Genomic DNA, 23,185 nt, shown 5'->3' with positions numbered 1-23,185 from the left:
CTCTCTCTGCAGTTCCAGTGCAGTCATGTGTAAATCACTGTTAGCCCCTAGGCATTCTCTCCCACCCTCCTCTTATCTGCTTTCATTTTCTCCTTCCCTCTTTCCGCCTCATATGGTCGAGCTCTATACATCCACCACTTTTTGGACCTTCCCCTTCTACTGCACACCCAAAGGGTACTGAAAATGTGGTGATATAGAAGTTTAAGTTTTCCAGTAAAGATCATAACAGTAAGTTTGTGGTGGTAGGGGTTGTAGGGAAAGAGATTATGAATATAGTAATTCTGGTGTCAGAATTTATGGTAATTTTAGTTGTGAGGGCAGGTTTTGCAGCGGCACTGGTTATGGTGGCAGAGAATGAGGTGGTTAGGGTTCAGTTTTTACCTCTTGCGTTAATGTTGCCAGTTGCACAAATATCACCCACCATTATGAGAAACATTATAACAGCCACTCATTTATCATCAACATTATCATCATCATCATCGTCGTCGTCGTTGTCATCATCATCCCCATCCTTACTGCCTCCTAAGTAGTTTGTAAGGTAGGATACATATACAATGAAGAAATTACAAACGGAGAAACCTATCAGTTGCATGCCCATCAAAATGGGTCACATAGACATCCACACGTCATACAAGACTTTGGAACCCTAGTTATAGCACACATTTCTAACCGTCTTCACACTGTGTTTCATATTTTTCTCCACAGAAGCCCTTTACGAGCACACACAGAGACATGCAGCACAATAACTACCTCATCAACACACCATCTCACCCCTACAGTTATCTTCATCACAGGCATTGACGTCGTAGCCACACTCCATAGCCTCAACAAAACTCATCTTTAGCATAACGGTAATCCTAGAATCACACTGCAGCTTCCACCTTCCCTCCACACCTGCCACCATAATAATCACAGGTGGACGCTTTACATTGCCAGGGACTGTGTGAAGCTTTAAATTGTTTCGCATTTTCATTGTCTTATTTTTTCTTTTTGCCATAATGTAAATCAGGTTTGTTGCTCCACACACACACACACACACACACACACACACACACACACACACACACACACACACATAACCTGGGAATCTGCTCTCCTTTTCATTACTTTACTTCTCTGTATACACTGCTCAGTTATATCTCTCTCTCTCTCTCTCTCTCTCTCTCTCTCTCTCTCTCTCTCTCTCTCTCTCTCTCTCTCTCTCTCTCTCTCTCTCTCTCTCTCTCTCTCTCTCTCTCTCTCTCTCTCTCTCTCTCTCTCTCTCTCTCTCTCTCTCTCTCTCTCTCTCCAACGCAGTGGGTTAGAGTGTTAGTGTCTGAATAATATGACACAGGACAGCCAACCATACCACTGATTTTGCACTGGTGGTCAGTCCATTTTTTTGCTTCCTGGGGTCAGTCACAATTGAATGTGGGTGGGGTGAAGGTGGGATCATGGTGGAGTGATAGTGAGGAGAGGACGGGGTGAGAATGGAGTAAGGGTGGAGTTAAACTGGGATGGTAGTGAGATGAGGGCAGGATCACGATGGGGTCACTGTAGCTCCAAGATGGAATCACAATAGCGGTAATGTCAAAGTGAAGGCACGATGGGATATAATAGAGTTACAGTGGGGCACAGAGCTGCTGTTGGACCATGATGGGGTCTGCCTCCACTACAGCATCTGTGTAATATGTTATAGTTCCTCCACCTGGGAAGGTAGCCGTTGGGAATAAATTCTACACATACAACTCCCACCTTTTCCTTGAAATATTTTTTATCCAGGCAAACAATGTACAATAATAAATTAGATAAAACTATTCGTTCGTGCTTGGTTGAAACTGAACCAATACCAGTATGTATTCATTCAGGCTTGGTTGAAATTGCGTCACAATACAGGTACATTTTACAATATAAACAGTGCAAATTGTGTGTGTGTGTGTGTGTGTGTGTGTGTGTGTGTGTGTGTGTGTGTGTGTGTGTCCAGTGAGGCTTGAGAGGAGAAAACAAATAATGAATAATAAATGAATATTAGCATTGGCAGATGAGGTGATTTAGAAGAGGTAAAGTGAAGGAAGAATTCATTACTTCCAAGACGAGAAGAAAGTAGGGTGGCAAGGTATGATAGGCAAAGGAATATGTCAATGGCAATTTGGTTCCTCGTGGTTGAAAAAAAAATAATAATAATAATAATAATAAGTCGATCGTGGTGGACCATATGAAAATGTGACTGTTGAGTTCTCTGACAAGCAAAGTCGTGGGAAACCAGCATATAATCTGTCACGGATAGAGTTTCCGTACATTCTCCCATGTGTGTGTGTCTTACCGTCATTGATTTATAGACTTTAATATTCTATTCAGGAACTGAGAATGTATAATGCACAATGTAAGAGAGATACAAATGAAGTGTTAGACATTTTTTTTTATCCAGAAGAGGTCAAACGAAAAGAAGAAATGGAAAATGGTAAAAAGGTCGAAAAGAAGGAAGCCCAAGAAGAAGTGAAATGTGTGAATGATGCACCACCACCTCATCATCATTTACCCTCCAGGGAATCTCGCAAGTGTCGTGTCCTCTCCATTACCTTCAGGATTATCTACTTAATCTTGTTTGGTCTCCATCTTGTACATATTTTTTCACTTCTTCTAGCCACACATCCTGCAGCCTTTCCATTTTTAGACTTTTTTGTCTCTTTCAGACGATGAACCCAGCTGGATATATTTCTCTGGCTATCGCTACATTATACTATTAGACAAACATATCCCTTTGGTGGTTAGAGATTATTTATACTCCAATGATATCCATTTTCGTTTTATTTTCGGACTTCTATGATCCCCATTTCGTCGCATTAATCCTATTTTTAATATCTGAGCCGTTTTCAACTCCATCTCTCCAGACCTTCACCCACTCTTAAAATTGTGTCTCAGTGCTTTACAGTTACATTCTTCCTGCCCTTAATAACAAATCCAGCAACTAATTTTTTATTGCTTGGAAGAATTAGAACTGCATCTCTTATGGAAGATCTTCATTTCCTTTCCCTTCTTCCGAAACCTGCAGATTTATATTATATTTATATTTTCCAGTACGATGTTAAGGACAAATAAGACTGATGCTAACCCAACACAAATTTACAACTATAGTTTCGATGACGTTTGCCAGCTTTCTACGAATGTGGTATAGATGAAATAGTTTCTGAAAATTTCCATAAAGTTTCCGGTCATATTTAACCTTCTGACTAACAGTAATATCCATCTGCTGAGATTATTCACTTGGGGTTGTTCGTGTTAAATTGTCCATGTGCGACATAACGAGCCAGAAGGATAATATTATTGTTTTTACTGAGATTCGACATAAAGGTCACTGGTTTCTGATGTGTGTGTGTGTGTGTGTGTGTGTGTGTGTGTGTGTGTGTGTGTGTGTGTGTGTGTGTGTGTGTGTGTGTGTGTGTGTGTGTGTGTGTGTGTGTGTGTGTGTGTGTGTGTGTGTGTGCTTTAACTCCTAGGTCATTTGGTGGATTTGAATGAAACTCCCCAAGAGAATTCATTGGGTTCCTGGGAAGGGTTTCTAATACATTCACAGTTTCAGCCACCATGATTTTTAGGGGGGTCAGCCGCTCTAGCAAAATAAAAAATGATCAGAAATAGCGAAATGAAGGCAGGTATGGTTTTTATATCTTAGAATGTGTTGTACAAGGGACTCTCATCAGTAATGTAATATTTCGGGGGCGTGACCTCCGCCGTTATTCTTGGGGGGTCAGCCTCCTCTCAAAAATAAAACGATCAGATATAGGGCCAAGTGAGCCGATGGATTTCAATGAAACTTCTCATGTCATATCATCTGATCACATAATAATGGCCTAAACCAATTGTTCTCAACCAAAAGTATATTTACCATCGGGGATAAGAAATTCTACGACTGGGTGTAAACATATCAATCACAAAATGAAGTAATATTTCTGAAATATTTACTAAATTTGTAAACTGGCTAAGACAATGCAGCAGTAATGTTTCCGTTTGTAGAGATTTTGGTATTTTTGTTTCATTTTGACTGGTTCGAGTAAGACTGAACAGTATTTTGTCTTCCTTTATCGAAATTTATTTTTTACAGACCCTTGATATATTCTATCTTCATACTTTGAGTCTTTATGCCTATTACTGTGTGGGGTGTGGGTTGGGGGGTAAAATGCTGTATACATCCAGTCTTGAGGGTAAATGACAGGAAGGTTGAGAATCACTGTCCTAGACTATATTAAATTATTCCACTAATATTTTTAGGGAGAAAGACCCCCCCTCCAAAACTTGTAAAGGATATAGAACGGGAGAAGGAAGGCAGACATGGCTTTGATAATTTACTACAAGATATACAGAGGACTCTCCTCCATAATGCAGTTTTTGGGGACCACGAACCAACCCACAATAATTCTTAGAGGGCCAGTCCTTCCCCCCCCCCCTCCCATAATATAGAACGGTCAGAAACAGGGGAAATATGTGTGTAAAACTTCCCACGTAAGTTCTTCTGGATAATCCGGAGGCCATTCACTATGAACAGTTATCTAACCCTGACTTTTACGGGGTCAGCCCATCTCACCTAATTAAAAATTCTCAGACACAGTAAATGGTGGGGATATACCGGTACAGCTTTAATATCTTACAGTAGTACAAGTTGCATAATGGACTCGCATCCATAACGCGATATCAGGAGATCATGACGCCCCAGTGATTCTTGGGGGTTTCAGCCCCCTCCCAAATATAAAAAAGATCAGTTATAGGGAAAAATAAGCATATGAATTTCAACAAAAGCAGTATACATATCACAGGGTTAGGTATGCAGTTTCCACGTTTTTTCCTGAACACATAGGAAGAAACTGTACATCGATATTTGGGGAGCATGATTATCTTCCCGTGATCATTCTTGTGGTAGTCAGTACCCTGTCTGATATGCAGAAAAAAAAAATAGGCGAACGATTTGAATGAAACATCCCAGGTGAGTTCGCTTGGCTACTGGGAAGGTCTTCCACTGTATATAGTTTTCCAACCTTGGTTTTTATGAGAGCCAGTCATCTTCAGCAAATTAAAAGTTCTCAGAAATTTTGAAAAGATGGCAGATATGGCGTTGACATCTAAGTACATGTTTTACAATGGACTCTCATTCGAAAGGTGATATCTGGACAACGTGAACTCCTCAGTGATTCCTCGAGGAGTCAGCGCCCCTCCTCAAAATTAAAACGATCAGAAACAGGGGAAAGTGAGCATACAGATTTCAACGAAACCGGTATATGTATCACAGGATTGGGTATGCATTTTCTATGCTTTTTTTCTGAATGCTGACAAAGAAATTGTATGTCTTCTTTCTATTCACTGATTGCGGAAAAATAATTATGGCAGACATACATAGGGAAAAATTTACTTTGTGAGAAATAAATTAAATGTTAATTATATCCTCTTACTGATTACCAACAAAGTGCATCAATTACATACTTTATGACTCTTATCTTCATAGCAATTCCATGATTGATCCACTGCGCGACTTCCATAATAAGGAGGAAAAAGTTAAGATGAATTAGGTATGACTGGTAATTTACAACATACTGAAGAGGACCCATTTTTCTTTTTTACATTCCCGATTTGCATTTCATTATCCATGTGCCGCATATGCCTAAGAATTTTTAGTGTATTTCCATCTGACCACACCTGTTACGCACACGTCCACTTTCCCTGTGCCCTTCTTCCAGTATGGATTTTAACAATATGGCTGACATCAAAATAGGAGAGAGAGACAGACAGACAGACAGACAGACAGACAGACAGACAGACAGACAGACAGACAGAGATGCAGAACGCTTATTATCAGAACTTCCCCGAAACTTCTCACATTACAAAAAAGTTTACTCCCAAGTTCCCCGCAGAGAAGCCGATTAACTCTTCCGTAAGCGGATTTCAGCCACTAGTAAAGCCGCATGAGAAGCCGAGGAATCAAATTTGAGGAGTTGAAAGAAAAGGGGGGGGGAATATGGACTAATGGAAAAAATACAAGAGACTAAAACACAACAAGAATTAGTCGACAAATTATATATATATATATATATATATATATATATATATATATATATATATATATATATATATATATATATATATATATATCCATCCATCCATCATCCAATCCTACATTGTCCCATGAGGAGCGAAGGAGCCCGGGGCTAGGCAGTTGGTCTCGACATTTAAGATGAGAGTGACAGCCTTACTCATCCCTGAGTGGCATTACATGAGCAATCAACCCCAACCACCCCTTGGTTATAAACCTTCACCGGGTCAATCCGACTGGAGCGCAATAAATACCCACTAGACCACCAGGTGCCAAACTATGGTTATATGGTTACCACCCACCGTAGTAAATGGTTTCCTGGTGTACAGGAAACCATTTGGCTTGTCACTCAGAGCAAGTCACCCACAGGTAGAAGGAACAGGAAAGAATGAAGGAAAGAAAGACAGAAGAGGGAGTGTAAAGTCACCCGCAGGCAGAAGGACAAGGAAAGAATGAAGGAAAGAAAGACAGAAGAGGATGGAAGGAAAGAAGGATGGAAGAGAGGAAAGGGCAGACACCCGAGAGCAGCACTACATCGAGTGAGTGGATGGTGAGCGCCCCAACCTACCACACTACATATATATATATATATATATATATATATATATATATATATATATATATACATATATATATATATATATATATATATATATATCGTCAGCAGCAGCAGCCATAACTAGTCCACTGCTGAACAAAAGCCTCCCCCAACCTTTTCCACGAATTCCTTGACCGAGCCAATCTTTGCCACGTTTTCCCTGCAAATTTCTCTATCGCATCTCTGCACCTCCTGTCTGGCCTTTTTCTGCTACTCTTACAGTTTCTTGGTGTCCAGTCAATCAGCCTCTTGCTCCATCGGTTATCCCTTATTCTTGCTATATGGCCCGCCCACCTCCATTTCTGTTCTTTTATAACTTCTATAATATCTTTGACTTTAGTCTGCACTCTCACCCAAGTTGATCTTTTCCTGCCTCTAAAACATATTCCCAACGTTGACCTTTCCATTGTCCTCTGAGAACGGATTAATTTATTTTCCATTGATTTTGTCAGCTTCCATTTCTCACAACCATACGTCATAGCTGGAGTTATACATTCGTTATACTGTATACTTTACGTTTCATACAAACTGGCAAGCTACTTTTCATAATGTCTCTATGTTTACCGAAAGCTTTCCATCCAATTGTAATGCGTCTTTTTATTTCGCTATCATGATCTTTTGTTAATTTTAGTATTTGTCCCAAGTAGTTGTACTCCTTAACTTCTTCAAGAATTTCATCGCTTATTCTGATGACGATCTTTGGTGTTTGTGGATTAAACATTACTTTAGTTTTACTCAGGTTCATCTTCAGTCCTACTTTCAGACTTTCTCTGTTCAGGTCATTTAACATTTCTTGCAATGCCTCCGCTGTTTCTGAGATTAGGACAATGTCATCTGCATATCTTAAATGGTTTAGCTTTTCTCCATCGATGTTCACTCTTTTGTTTTCCCAGCCTAGCTTTCTGAAAATACTTTCTAGGCATGCTGTAAATAAGTTTGGTGAAATTGTATCTCCCTGACGCACGTCCTTCTCAATCTTTATTTTTTCCGAGTCATGTAATTTAACTGTAGCAGTTCCCTCTTTATATATTTTTTCGAGCAGTTTTACAATGTTCCCATTCACTCCTTGTTCTCGCAATGAATTTATAATTGCTACTTGCCCCACTGAATCAAAAGCCTTTTCCTAATCAACAAAACCTAAGCACAGTGGTTTATTATATTCTGTAGTTTTCTCAATTAGCTGATTCATTGTATGTAGATGATCAATGGTCGAATACCCGCTTCGGAATCCTGCCTGTTTACGAGGTTGGTTTGCCCCCAAAATTGTTGTTATTCTGTTTGCAAGGACTTTAGTGAAGAGTTTGTAAATGACTAATAATAAGCTAATGGGTCGGTAGTTACTAAGATCTTTTGAGTCGCCTTTTTTGTAGAGTAAAATAACTATTGCAATACACCATGTTTTGGGAATTTTCTTCAGTTTTATACAGTGGGTAAATAAGTGAGCAAGCCTATTTTGTACTTCTACTCCTGCATCCAACAGTAACTCTGTTACTATTCCATCATCTCCCGGAGCCTTCCCTCTTTTCATATTTTAAAGAGAAATATTTACTTTGTCTGGTGTTACCTCAGGTATTTCACGTGTGTCAACTGAAAAGTTAGCTATTGGTACTATTGTCTTTGATGCATGCAGTTCTTTGTAAAATTTTTCAACTCTCTTCATCATCTTATCTCTGCATTATGATTTCACCGTTTTTTGCTTTCAGTGGTCATTTGTTGCTTTCCTAGTGCCATTTTACTTCGGACCTGTTTCAGACTTTTCTCAATTTTGATGGTTTCTTTGACCTGATCCATGTTTCTCTTTCTTTTTTCTTCTCTTTCTCTTTTGTTGATAAGCTTATTTAATTCCGCTCGTTCTGTTTCGTCTTTCTTTGTTCTTACTTTCATTTCCTTTCGTTTTTTCACAAGCTCGAGTGTCTTGTCTGAATATTTCTTGGCTTTGGTTGTATTAGGTTTTCCTACTACCTCCGCTGATTCTCTTAGCTCTTTTGTTAGTCTGTCATTCAGCTCATCAGTGTCACATTCAGCATTACTTAGAGCCTGAAATCTGTTCCTTATTTCCAGCTGAGAGGCTGCTTTGTTTTCGTTTACAATTATCGGGCATATCTTTTTATCTTTAATCATCTTCTTTCTTTCACTTCTGAAATTGAATCTGGCTGTGCAACCCACCATTCTATGATCACTACCTTATTATATATATATATATATATATATATATATATATATATATATATATGGAGCCTCTGTGGTACAGTGATAGAGTGTGCGTTTCGTACACGGGTGAGCCAGGGTTCGCGTCCCGCCAGGGTCATAACCTTTGGGAGTGTTCACCCGGCCACGTACTGCATTGGCGGACACAAGGGGTGCTGTGGTTGAACCAGTGTAGCTTATTATAAAGTATGCTTCCACCCAGTCGGTTTGGGGGGGGCCGATTACACGTGGTTCACAGACTACACACACATCCAAAGCCACTTCAACACTACAATTACACTTACAAGCGCTTCTCACCCTACATACAATCTCTACCAGACAGCCTAAGCCACTTGGTAGAGATACATTGGCTGTATCGTCCCGACTTCGGTCGGGATAGGCCGGTCCTACAATGGATACTCAAACGGCTGATGATATATATATATATATATATATATATATATATATATATATAATGTATGTGTGTGTCTGTTTATCTAATTACATACACATATTCATATACTAATTAATTTGACTATATATATATATATATATATATATATATATATATACTGATTTATTTGACTATATAGATAGAGAGATAGATAGATAACAAATATACATATATATATTTGTATATATTTATATTTATATATATACATATATATATTTGTATATATTTATATTTATATATAAAGAGAGAGAAAGAGAGATTATGCCGCATTGTTTGGCCACCCTTTACGGAATTAAAGAGTCTGGCAATAGATGGATATTTGAGGGATGACCATGAAAGAAATAACTTATATGCATTTGTCCCTATTTTAGAGAGATTCTTTTTCCTTCAAACAAAAACATACCATCATTACATGGTTCTCCTTTTTTTAGTCTGAACAACGTCACTCAAATTCATCAATATCGTATACCTCAGCCATTTTACCACCTCATTTGTTTACTGCACCAGTCTCTGATCGGACCCTCACAGCCCACTATCCGCCTCAGTGATGTCTGCAGTAGTAGTTTGTAATTTTCCACCTCATCTTCTCACTTCATATTAATTTTCCTATCTTTTCCAACAGCATTCCCTTCTGTTTTCTGAACTTGAATCAGTTCATCAACAGTCCTTCATTCTTTCCTTGCTCTTTCAGCTTTTTTTCTCCTACCCACAGCTAGTCCACAAATTCCTGGTGCAGCACACAGGAAGACAGGACATCCATACTGTTGCAAATAACTGAAAGCTTTCTTTTGTTTGTCACACTTTGTCACACCTTGTCAAGTACATGTTGCCTCTCACGCAGGACATGCAAGTTACCATGCAACCTTGCAGTTCTTGCCAGTTGCCAGACACCAACATGATGAACACGTGTCCAGCCACTCACTTTAGATGTTGCTGACAGACACTAAAGATATCCCTAGTAATATTAAGAATATTTGAAAGAGTATTCTGTGGCCTTTACAACGATGCACATGAGGATTTTCTCAAAATCCTTTTGAAACTTTCTAGTCAAACCCGTCCTAGACTTCCCCTTCTCTCTATAAAAAAAAATGTCCAACGAAAAAAAAAAAAAGAGTTATGATCTACACGAGGAAATAGAGGAAGCCATGAAGAAAATTGGTCTGGCACTGAAGGAGGCAAAAAACGAAGAAAAAATACAGCTCTCCATTTTCCCTTTCCTGTGAGTCAGAGCGGAACCTTACGGGCCCGTCCCTCATACAGACGGTGAATGTTGACACACACACACACACACACACACACACACACACACACACACACACACACACACACACAAAGAGAGAGAGAAAGAGAGAGAGAGAGAGAGTCTGTGTTGTTTTAATCGCGCCAGCAGGAACGGCCAAAAATAATGCTTTGTCCCAAACTGTATCACTCTCCTCCTCTCTTATCACACACCCACTGAGTTACCAAAATTTAGTATGAAAGTTGTATAAAGGACAGCTACAGAACTAGCGGGCCCTCCGAAGCTGACTGTGACAGAAAAGACTACGACTACGCTATCTACGTCTATGAGATGAAGATTAGGATAGCAAAACAAGAAGGCCTCCTCCACCATCGAAACCCTCCAGCCGAAACTGGTTGAGAAGATCTGAACATGACCTCCATGCAACACTTAAGCCATGATTAGTTCGTATACTGTTAGATCCAGAATCTTGCTATTTTTTCCGTCACACTGTCGGACGCCGATTTACTGTAACAAGACATTTTTTTTTTTTTTGCTAATTATTTGTTCTAGTATTCTCCTTGTCTAATTAAGCTTCACTCAAAGCACACGAGCCAGGCAAATAAAATCCTGTCTCATGGACTGTGGAGCTCATAAACTGTGTGAGCGACCAGTGCGAGCACTTGGAGGTGAGCAATATTGACCTGAGAGAAAATATTGACTCTGGAAGCTGGCAGAGAAGATACGGGGTGGAGGTGCGATGAGGTGCAGGGGTAGGGTGGCGTAATAGGGTGGCGGGGTGGATGTGTGGTGAAGTGACGGTGTAATGATGTGTAGTGGCAGAAGTGTGATGAGGTGGACGGGTAGAGAGTGAAAATATGTGATGAGGTATAGGGCTGGTGTGATACTGTGGAAGGTTGGAGTTGTGATGAGGTGGAGGGGTGACGAGTTGGAGAGGTGTAGGTGAAATGAGGTGGAAAATTTGAGATGTGATAAAGTGAGACTGGATGATGGTTGGGTGGATGCGTGATGAGGAAAAGGGTTGGCAATGTGATGAAGTGTGATGGAGTGAAAGGATGGTGTGATACGGTCGGGGAAGAGGTGTGATGAAATGGATGGGTGTTGAGATGCAGGAGTAAGGGTGTGATTAGGATGAGAACTGAAGGTGTAATGAAGTGGAAGGAACGAGGTATGAGAAAATGGAGGCTAGGGTTTGATGTGGAGAAATATAAAGGTCATAATGGCCACAGTAAAGGCATATAAACGAGATGATGGTATGGCAGTAGAGTTGTATGATGAGATGAAAGGGTAGAGGTGTAATAAGGTGGTGAGGTTCAGGACAGAGGTCGGAATAGAGTGGCCGAGCGCTAAGACGGAATGGCGTGATATGTATTAGACGGCAGTTGCCGATAGATATGTAAGAGTATGGAATGAAATTAGAAACACGTTACTTTTACCCTTAATTATACGGAGATATGACAGTAAATAGAATAGACGAAGAAAGAGATTTAAAGGCCGGAGAGCAATGTAGGAAGGAGGTGCGAAAAGGAGTGTTGAAGTGGAGGGGGGGGAGGGTGAGAAGAGAAGAGGAGAGGATGAGGACAGGAGATCTGGAGGATAAGAAGCCGGGATGGAAGACCTGGAGGAGGGAGGATGAGACTGTGTGTACACAAGTATAAAGGAAAGTCTTGCAACTGCATATATTTTGGTCTTTCCCCTCCCTCACTCCTTCGACACTTCCTGATTCTCCCCTGTCTCCTTCCCCATTCTGTGATCTTTCCTTCCCTCCCTCCCCCTTTCCCTGATCTTTCTCTCTCTTTCATTCCTAACTCCTTGACCGTATTCTCCCTCCCTCCTAGCTCCCTGAACCTTGTCTCACTCACTCATTCCGGATTCTCTGAATTTTCGTTCCCATCACATTCCATGAACCCTCCCTCCTTCCTTACTTTCGTTACCTGCATTTTCTCTCTTCCTCCCTACTCTCCAACGTTTCTTCCCTACCTACTCCTTGATTCTCCCTCTTCCGTGCACCCTCCAGACATTCTTATTATCTACTGTGATTTTTTTCTCTCCCATCCTGAATAATATGTGAATTCTTTTACGATTCTAACAAGCATCACAACATGTTACTATATCACTGACTGACTATATAAATATGTATATAACTGTGAGTGACTAAAGGACCTAATGTAGTGCACTAACAATCCCATATAGCTTTTATCCAGTTTTAACCTAACTTGTTGGATGGGCTAAGGAGTAGCCATGCTGTTGACTTATTGTACGTAGACAAAAACGAAATGCTGAGAAAGGACCCGTTTCATAAACGTTTCTCAAACCAGTCTTTGTTGGGACTTTTCTGAACTTCTCCGAACTTGGACGTGTGGGGACTTCTTGCTGATATTTCCAAACTCCTCCGGACTTTTCTGGACTTTCCTGAGGTTTTTCTTATTTTGGACACTTTTGTGAATTATCCAGACATTTATGGATTTTCCAGATTTCTCAGGACTATTCTAGGTGTTTTCGGACTTTTTTTTTTTTTTTTACTTTTCCGGACATTTGCAGGCTTATTTGTTTTTTTACTGAACTTTTTCCAGCTTCTCCAGACGTTTTTCGTCTGTGCCAGCATATTTCGGTCTTTTCTGGACTCTCCGGAAAATCACTGGACTTTTCTGGATTTTCTGAGCTATTCCGGACATTGCCAAACACTTTTTGGCTTTTCCGGACCCTTCCAGGCTTTTCCAGACTCTTTCGGACTTTTTCCGGACAACTCACGCCATTAGGTTAGGCTGGGGTCGGAACACTTGGATTAGAGTCAAAATTGCTCGGCTAGGTTAAGTTCGGCTCAAATTATTAATATTAAGTACAAAATTACGTGGTTAGGTTAGGTAAGGCTTAGAATATTTGGATTAGGTTTAAACTTGGGTGGTTAAGTTAGATTCGACTCAGAATATTCAAATTAGCCTCAAACATGCGCGTCAGTGTTATGCTAGGCTCAAAATAATCGGATTAACTGAAATTTAACACGATGAGGTTAGGGCCAGAATATTTGCACTGGGTTCAGACTTGCGAGGTTTGGTTAGGATTGTAATATTCGCATTAGGGTCAAAGTTGCCCGGCGATTAGGTTAGGATAGGCTCAGACTATTTAAACTGAGTTCAGACCTGCAGTAAGGTTAGGTATGTTCAGCAAATTGGGATTAGGTTCAAATTTATCAGGTTAGGTTAAGTTAGGCTCGGGATAGCCGGATTACATTTGAACCTGTGAGGCTGTTATGTTATGCTCAGAATACGGATTACTATACTAAAATTGTACAGTGAGATTTTGTTAGGTTCAGAGTCTTCCAATTTGGTCAAAATCTGACCGGTTAGATTATGTTAAGAATATCCGGCTTATGTTGAAAAATGCCTGGTTAGGTTAGGTTGGGTTCAGAATATTTGGTGGTGAAGGGAGTTGGGAGGGTCATTCACAAGTTTCTCCTAAGCATAAGGCCGGTGATCCCCGGAGCTGGAAAGAAGAAGAGCTGTGACAGTGGAGGCATTGTGAACGGGAAAGTGGAATAACACGCAAGTAAGGAAGGAAGGATTCGAATAGAAAAGTAAAAGAATAGTGTAGGAAGGAAGAATAACAAGAAAATGAAAGAAAAGGAAATATGAACAGGAGAGAGAAAAGAGGGAAAGAGAGAGAAGGAATGAATAATGAATGAAGATTGAAACGAGAAGGTAACTGGTATGTAAGAGGCAATTACATGAAAGAGGAGTGAGCAAAATGACGATGAATGGAGGAAGAATTAACTAAACGTGAATAATGTGACTGGAAGGGCCGTAAAAATGCTTTACTACCTTCATAAAACAGTCCAATTTACCCTCACTGTCATAATCTTCTTTCTTTTCTATTTCTCCCCAAACTTTTGATTACAATCATTCATTTCGTCGTCTCTGCATCGTTCGTTATTTTTTTCTCCAAACTTTCCTCGCTTTGTGCTTTCTCTGACATGATATCATTCCTAAGTAATTTATTCCCTTTCGCTGATGTGAACAAAATATACATCAGTGTAAGTGCATTTACAGTGTTACAAAAAGCCAGCTACATCTTCAACATAAGCTCATTCATATCTAAGCTTCTCGTCCAGCCAAGGGCCACGTGAATGGGAGGAGTTGAAGTTCTTATTGAAACTGTACTCAACTGCCACCTTAGAGGGTCGGATCAACATGTATTCAGTCTGAGTTCCAATCTACCCCTCGTGCCTGTGCCTCATGACATGTCTCTGGTAGACAGGAAGGTGGTGTTTCACCACTCAGCAACACGGAGGTAATTGGATGGTTTGGGCCTTGTGTGTTTATAGAGATTATGTGTCATGAATAGATAAATATCAAGAGGAAGCGGGATGCTCTGGCGCAATCATCCATGTTGCACATCTCCGTCACTTAGGTTTTGTCTGTGTTACGGATTATTCGCCGACTTTCCTGGGATACAAACTATTTCTCCAACCCTGTTAACCTCATCGATCGATGATCAAATCATATCAAGTATCGATTTCTGCATTTCAGTGGGGACATACAGTTATTGCTGGCATAATTTAAGGTTACCACAGTCACCTACCCTAGAACTTACCTTAGGTACTCAATGAACCTACCAACCAACAGACACCTGTGTCGAGTTGTGCCAGCCTCCAACATCGTAATTCGAACCCTCGTACTATAAGTTATTACATTGTATAGACGGCAATACGAACCTCTGAGAGATTCACACACACACACACACACACACACACACACACACACACACACACACACACACACACACACACACACACACACACACACACACACACACACACACACACACACACATGTATATATGCATGCAGGCACTGTCAATGTGGTACGGACCCGATCGGAGGAACTGCTGAAGTGATGTAGGAATAGGATCGGGCACCTCAAGTACAAGATCAAGAAGGTGTTGATCTCACGGTTACTTCTTATAATAGGGGTAGAAAGCATGTTTTACAGTAAAGCTTTCGGTCTCAATAATTGGTTAAGGTCTCTTTATGTACAGGAAGGTGAAGAATTTGTAAACACGTGGAACGATTGTTTCATTAGGGAAGAGTAAAGTTGTGGTCCTGGACAGAAATGAAGTCACTGAATGCACAGTGATGCTTGATTATGAGGAAATGGAAAATTTTACGGCATTTAAGCACTTGCGTAGTGTGATGATTAAGCTTGGAAGTTTTGAAGACGTAGAGTTTGAAAGGGTACAACAGAGAAGAAAGGTTGCTGGTTCATTGACTGATAAGAAATAGGGAAAAGCTTGGATGTAACATACTCGCTGCATGAAAGTATTGTGATACCCACTATAACGTATGGAAGTGAAGTTTGGACCTTACTGGAAGGACACAAGTCAAGAGTGAAAGCAGTGGAAATGAGTTATTTGAAAGAAACATGTGGAGTTGCATGGAGAGACAGACTGACAAATGAGGGAATGAAGAAATGTTGTGGTGTGGATGTGGATGCGATAGAAAGCGTTAAGAGAAAAACACTGAGGTGGTTTGGCCATGTAGAGAGGATGGAGAGTGAGAGGCTAAAGAGGAGGGTGTGTGTGAGTGAAATGGAGGGGGGAAGAGGGAGGGGAAGACCGAGGGTGAGATAGAGGAATGGAGTGGAGAGGGATATGAGAGAGGGGGTGAAAATTGGGGGGGAGGGCATCGAAATGGCAAGTGACAGGCCAACATGGAGAAGATTTGATTGTGGTCACTCCTTAACGGGCTAACCGCATCTGGCTATAGAAAGATAGATGGTGATTCCTAAAAAAAAAAAGTACATGCCAATATATCAGTGCTGCATGGTGGCCCTTCATACTTTTTCCTGCCGGTTTTGGCTGGAGGTTTGATGGGTGGAGAACGCTAATATAATTACATATCACTGAGATAGTTCTGTTCAAAAAATGCAGTCCCGTAAGAATCAATAGGTCTGTCGCTATTTGCTTTCCTTTTGAACTCCTTTACACACACACACACACACACACACACACACACACACATACTAGTGGTTGGTTTATCATAGAATTTCGGATCATGGACGACCCCTTAACTCTTACCTTGTGGTGCGCCAGCTGGGCCTGAGAGAGAGAGAGAGAGAGAGAGAGAGAGAGAGAGAGAGAGAGAGAGAGAGAGAGAGAGAGAGAGAGAGAGAGAGAGAGAGAGAGAGAGAGAGAGAGAGAGAGAGAGAGAGAGAGAGAGAGAGAGAGGTGGGGGTATAGCTAAGAAATCTTTAGGTGACCATTAGATGAAGGTTGAAGGGAGAACGAAAAAGTGAGTTAAAAGGACGTGTCAGCGGGTGGCAGTTTGGTGAATCTGAGAGCGATAGAGTAGCTGGTGAAAGGGGAAGGAAGTTGATGGAAAGGTGAGGGACAAAGAAAAGACGGAAAGAAAGAGACGGAAGAACATTAAGTACTCTCAGTAAGTTCTCACTTTTTTTTCTGAATCTCTCTCTCTCTCTCTCTCTCTCTCTCTCTCTCTCTCTCTCTCTCTCTCTCTCTCTCTCTCTCTCTCTCTCACACACACACACACACCACACCCTCTAACTGTGCCACTCAGTTGTCCACTCACCCCCTCAGTCATTCATTTTAACGCTCACTTGCCTCGTTTGTAAGGGATTCCTTGTTTAAAGAGAAACATGTGAGGGTGGTTGGAGTAATTCTGGTAATGGCGAGAGCACGGGGAACCTTGTGAATTTATTGCTTGAAGACTAAAATGTGTATGTGTGTGCTTGAGGGCTAAAATGTGTGTGTGTGTGTATGTGTGTGTGTGTGTGTGTGTGTGTGTGTGTGTGTGTGTGTGTGTGTGTGTGTGTGTGTGTGTGTGTGTGTGTGTGTGTGTGTGTGTGTGTGTGTGTGTGTGTGTGTGTGTGTGTCCGACATGGATTCTGCTAACCGGAAGGAACAAACTCAGCTTAAAACTGCTCTGAATACACAAACAGTCTTCGCCTTACGACGGAGTTACGTTCAGACGGATCCGTCGTTTCCGATTTGTTCGAAGTCGAAAAGGCATATACAGTGCAGGTACAGTACTGTCAGAAGTCAGATATACATTACACACAACGAAGTCACACATACGCCAAAACACTTATAAAGGTAATACTACTAACAAATACTTCAAACAACTTATTCTCTAAATATAGAATAGTATCTACAGTATATAACCGCAGGATAGCAGTATTTACAAATGAATTTAAAAAAAAAATTCTTCCACGAAAGCCTCAGCTGCCGGCACTATATATAAGAGCCTCACCACTCACCTTGACGTTATGAAAGGAAAAACGGCATTTAAACTGCATTATCCAGCCGTGATTAGCACTGAACTACACATTACAATAAGGGTCCACACGTTTCTTTAGCATCGCAAAAATAAAACAGGCTGTTGTCTTGGGTTCAAGATGAAACGAGTGCATCCTTGGTAGCAAACTATCATACAGTGTGATATACTTATTTTTGCGGTAAAGATAAACTGTAAACAGTAACATAATTTACGGCAACAAACAGTAAATTCATAGATCGATTACATGACTGTATATTATAACTGCAAAGTATTATGAATCTGGTATTCAGTACCATTACTAACACCACTGGCAAAGCAATCGGTTTGTTATGTGAGCGAGCCTTGGAAAAGCTGCCCCAGCATGCCCATCCTGCCGCTTAGGTGTACAATCGCCCTCTGTAGCAACGCGAAAGTACTTGTGAAGACTCTATGGGGCATTCGTCGTAAGTGTAAATTGGTCAGAAGTTGGATGGTCATAAGTCGAGGACCACCTGTATATGCAAGGAAGCCCATTTACTTGAACTACACCAAACACAGTTGCCACGTCCTCCTAAAAGTTATATTTTATGCCCTAACGTCAGTTGTCTACAATAATATATAAATATATAATATCTCTTATAGAACTGTTTGATACTGATACGCATGAAAGAACTATCAGAACAATCTCTTTTATCTGTGTTTGTCTGTCCGTGTGTTTTACCGATAAGGAAATTATGGGTGAATTATATACAGGGATCAGAAAGGATCAATCTGAGTAATATTTCATTTGGAATTAATGTCTGTGGTTTCAGGATGCAAAACTGGAGCCCCTGATGGCCAAAATTAGATCTGTTCAAGTCACTAATCAAGTCAGCGTTGTGGAGCTTGGAGACCACATACCGTAGATTTTTCTAACCTTCTCTTTTTATTTAATCGCATCAGTATTATTATGACGGGTGGGTGGTGGTTGGATAGGTGGGTAAGGTGTGTGGGGTGAGTGGACAGGCTTGGGTGGATAATGGGGTGTGGTGAGGCAGTGTCGGGCAATGTGGGTGGGTGAGTGGACGGGCAGGATCAGAGGGGTGGGTGGGTGAGTTTGGGTAAATGGGTGGATGGACACACTGGGTAGATGGGTGGGTGGCTGAGTGGGTGGGAGAGGTGGGCTGGTGGGTGGGTAGTGGGAGTATAGGTTCATGGGTGTGTGAGTGGTCCGGATGTTTGGGAAGGCTGGATGGGCTGGTGGTGGGTGGCACAATAGGTCCATGGGGGAACATAGCCACAGGAAAAAGGGCCAATCAGGAATAATGCTCCAGTGGGCAAAATGGGATGGCAGGGGTCGTGTACCACAAGGGGGTGGTTCCCTAGCCTCCCAGGCAATCCAGGTAAGCACGGTAATTTTTTTTTTTAAATCTATACAACGATTTCAGTGCTAATTACACTGAATTTCCAAATGGAATGAACTCGCGACCTTCAATGGACCAGTGCCTTTGACGGCTTAGAGTCCGTAGGCCACTCCTCAACCACAAGACACGCCAGGTCTTCTTAACTGCATTATAAAAATATAGAAAGACAGAGAGATAGAAAAATAGACAGATTGATTGATTAATACAGAAAAAGATATGGACAGAGAGAAAGATATAGATACATGTAGATAGATAGATATATAGACAGATAAATTGACATAGATATAGATATGGATAGATGGAAAGATATATATATATATATATATATATATATATATATATATATATATATATATATATATATATATATATATATATATATATATATATATATATATATATATATATATATATATATATATATATATATATATATATATATATATATATATATATATATATGTAAGAGAGAGACAGACAGACAGACAGACAGACAGAGACAGAGGCAGAGACAGAGACAGAGAGAGAGAGAGAGACGAGTATTATGTAGATTACGTTTTCATCCATTCTGTATTTGTTTGTGTGCTTATTCGTCAGCTTTGTGTGAGGTTACAAGATGATTTGCTGATGGCTTGTGTAACTCATTTCGGTATGTATAATTCTGCGTTCGTTTTCTTGCGTTCAATTGTCATGTGAGCCATGTGTACTGTGTAAGTTAAACACACACACACACACACACACACACACACACACACACACACACACACACACACACACACACACACACACACACACACACACACACACACACACACACACACACACACACACACACACACACGCACTACACAAGTTAAGGAGTGTCTTCGTCTACCTCTACTTTGGTTCCAGGGGGGCCAACTGGCAGGGGCTGGAGCACAGATATAACAACCAGGCTTTAGGGGGATTAGGGTTGGCTAGTCAGGTGTGGTTATATAGAGAAGGGGGGGTAATGTAATAACCTGAATGGCGGAAAGGTGGAGGTAATGGTATTATTATTATTATTTTTTTTTTTTGAAACAGTAGGAATGAAGACTGTGGTAATGTGGACTTTTTTGTCAAGGTGTGATGTGGTGTGGTTTGGTGCGGTGTTGCGTGGCGCCGGACCTGGCGGCTATTTTGTGTGGGATGATTCATTAGATCTGGTGTGGTGTGATGTTAGCCAGTGGGCCTGATGATGATGTGATGTGGCGTGAATCTGGGCTGCGACCTTGGCGGGGTCATGGTGTATGGTGTGGCATGGTCTTTGTGCGGTGCGGATCTGGTAGGGATTAGCTTTAGTGTGGGGCCATGGGCCTGGCTGGGGTTTGATATGGTGTGGTGTGGGCTGGGGCTGTGGGCTGGGCGAGGGGGCGAGGTGTGGTGTGGTGTCGTTTGGTGTAGTGTGGTGTCGCCTTGCTGGTATGTGGCTTGGTATATGATGTGGGACACTGGAGCCGGCGGGCATGTATTGCGGTGTGGTGTGGGGTGGGGTGGTTTGGGGTGGTATGATGTGGGGTAGAGGGTCTGGCTGGTATGTGTTGTGGTGTAATGTGTGTGAGAGTGAGACTGGTGTGGTGTGGGGTAGCGGATCTGCCTTACGCCGGATGTAGTGTGGTGTCATGTGTGCTTATGGAGGTGAGATATGGTGCATGCCTTGCGATGGTGTGGAGTGGCGTGTTGCATGCCTTTCAGAGATGTGATGCCATGTGGGATGGTGTGCGCCTTGCACAGGTGTGGAGTGGTGTGATATGTGCCTTGTAACGGTGTAGTGCTGTGCGATGGGACGTGATTTGGTGTGGTGTACTGTGGTGTGGTGCGGTATGTGCCTCGTGGGAGGGTGGTGTGATTTGTGTCACGCAGGGAGAAAGTCTGGTGTGGCGTATACCTTTCGGAGGTGTGTGGTGTGATTTGTGCCATGCAGGGAGAAAATGTGGTGTGGCGTGTACCTTGTGGAGGTATGGTGTGGTGCATGCCTTTCAGGGATATGTTGTGATATGGAGTGGTGTGTGCCTCACAATGGTGTGGTGTATGCCTTGAGGGAGTATAGTGTGGTGTGTGCCTTGAGCGTGAGTAGTGTGATGAATTCCTTGCAATGGTGTAGTGTGGAGAATGCCTTGAGTGGGTGTGGTGTTCCGTGGCGTTGAATGGCGTGTGACTTATTGGGGTATGCCTTGGGGGGATGTATTGCAGGGTGGTGCATGCCTTCCTGGATATACTGTGGTGCAGTATGGGCCAGTGAGCCTGGGGGGGAGGGGAGAACAAGGTACTGCAATACATGTACACCGATGCATGTACTGTAAAATTTTTGGGTGTGTGTACTGGGGAAAAATTTTGCGTTCATTCACATTTTTACACCCTTATAAAAACGAGAGTGGAGGTTATTGTATCGTTAGCCGTGCAAATGCGTGTGATCACGTGTGTGTGTGTGTGTGTGTGTGTGTGTGTGTGTGTGTGTGTGTGTGTGTGTGTGTGTGTGTGTGTGTGTGATTATAAACAAAATAACTCATTCAGTTTCAATTCGATTTTGAGGGACTTGTAAGGAATGGTGAGGAAATTCCCAAAGTGCAATAGGTCAATGGTCAAGGTAACACAGCAAAGCCAGTTTCAAAAGGTACTGAACCGATTTAACAAATTTTGTGGAAACGTTGAGGATATGATAAACATAAAGATGTTCTATAATGTAAAAAATTAGCAGTACATCAAGTTCATTAGAGTAGTTGGGATTTTCGACCCTAAAACTCAGTCAGTTTTATTTGAATTAGACCATTTACGCGCAAGGGTAAAGATTCAACCATGGATGATGAGTTTCCACTTTGAAAACGTCATTAAAATAAAGGTAACAAGCGAAGGCCAACTCTAACAATGCTGAGGTGATCTGGAGCAAACTATGGGTCATGGCTGGAGGTCGGTCGGACGAAGATAAAGTAATATGATTTTAAGAACAATCAGTTTAAAGTCAAAGTAACAAGGTAAAGGTAAATGCTGGGCTAATGAGAGGAGAATAATTAAGCCAGTGTGTCGCACGATTTAAGTGCTAATTCTTGATTGATGATGTTTCTCTCTCTCTCTCTCTCTCTCTCTCTCTCTCTCTCTCTCTCTTTCTCTTTCTCTCAATAGTTTTAGACTTAGCAATTAGTTCCTCAAAACCCAGCAATCCTTCTTTCATTTAATATTCGCTCTCATTTTATGAACTCTAGGATTATACCCAGCGTCCTAATTTAATGCTTGGTACAATTACATTCAGGATTCTCGCTGACGAGGAGGCAACACTTTCTGGCAGTCCTGGCACTGTGCACCCTGGTTGGAGCTAAGCAGCTGCGACATCCATCCTGGAGCTACACCTCTTAATATATCCATGCGCCTAGCAGTCTACCTCAAAGAAGAGACGGTTCCTTGCAAGGTGTACGTACCATACTGTGCCTGTAGGACAGCATCATATCAGCAGTTTCTTACTTGTAGTTGATGGGTCTGCTCGACCAGACAGACTGTAAATGTTGTTGCTGTGTTGTGGTTGTTGCAATCCAAGGCTCATCTCGTTATGAGCCCAGTGGGATGCAGGAAATCGACAGCTTCGAGTGGTCGCTCATTGATGTATTTTGCAGAGGTTTTGTTAAAGGGCTGTTTGTGTTGTTGTAGTGTGGTGCATGTGGTGTGTTGCTGTGTAGGAGACTGCTTTGCAAGGTGGACAAAGTGGATTGTTTGTGAGCTGCAGTTTGTGTTGGTATTGTAGTAGGGAAGGGGGGTGGCCCCATCGTCGTCTGGTTAGTTGTACTCGTATCTCTCACAGTTGGGTAGTTTCTGAGGGGACTATGGCAGCAGTGTTTTTTGAAGGATGCTGTTTGGCTATAGGTTTTGGATGGCTGTAGTTAACCAACAGTAACAGCTGCAGTAGCAGCATCAACAAGAACATCATTCAGGGCTAGTGTAATGGATCTCTCAGTGGTGTTTTGGGGT

Source organism: Coenobita brevimanus, chromosome 61 (assembly GCF_032717465.1).
Source record: "Coenobita brevimanus isolate Jiangsu-jjx chromosome 61, ASM3271746v2, whole genome shotgun sequence".
In the NCBI taxonomy this organism is placed as follows: domain Eukaryota; kingdom Metazoa; phylum Arthropoda; class Malacostraca; order Decapoda; family Coenobitidae; genus Coenobita; species Coenobita brevimanus.
This window is presented reverse-complemented; position numbering follows the sequence as displayed.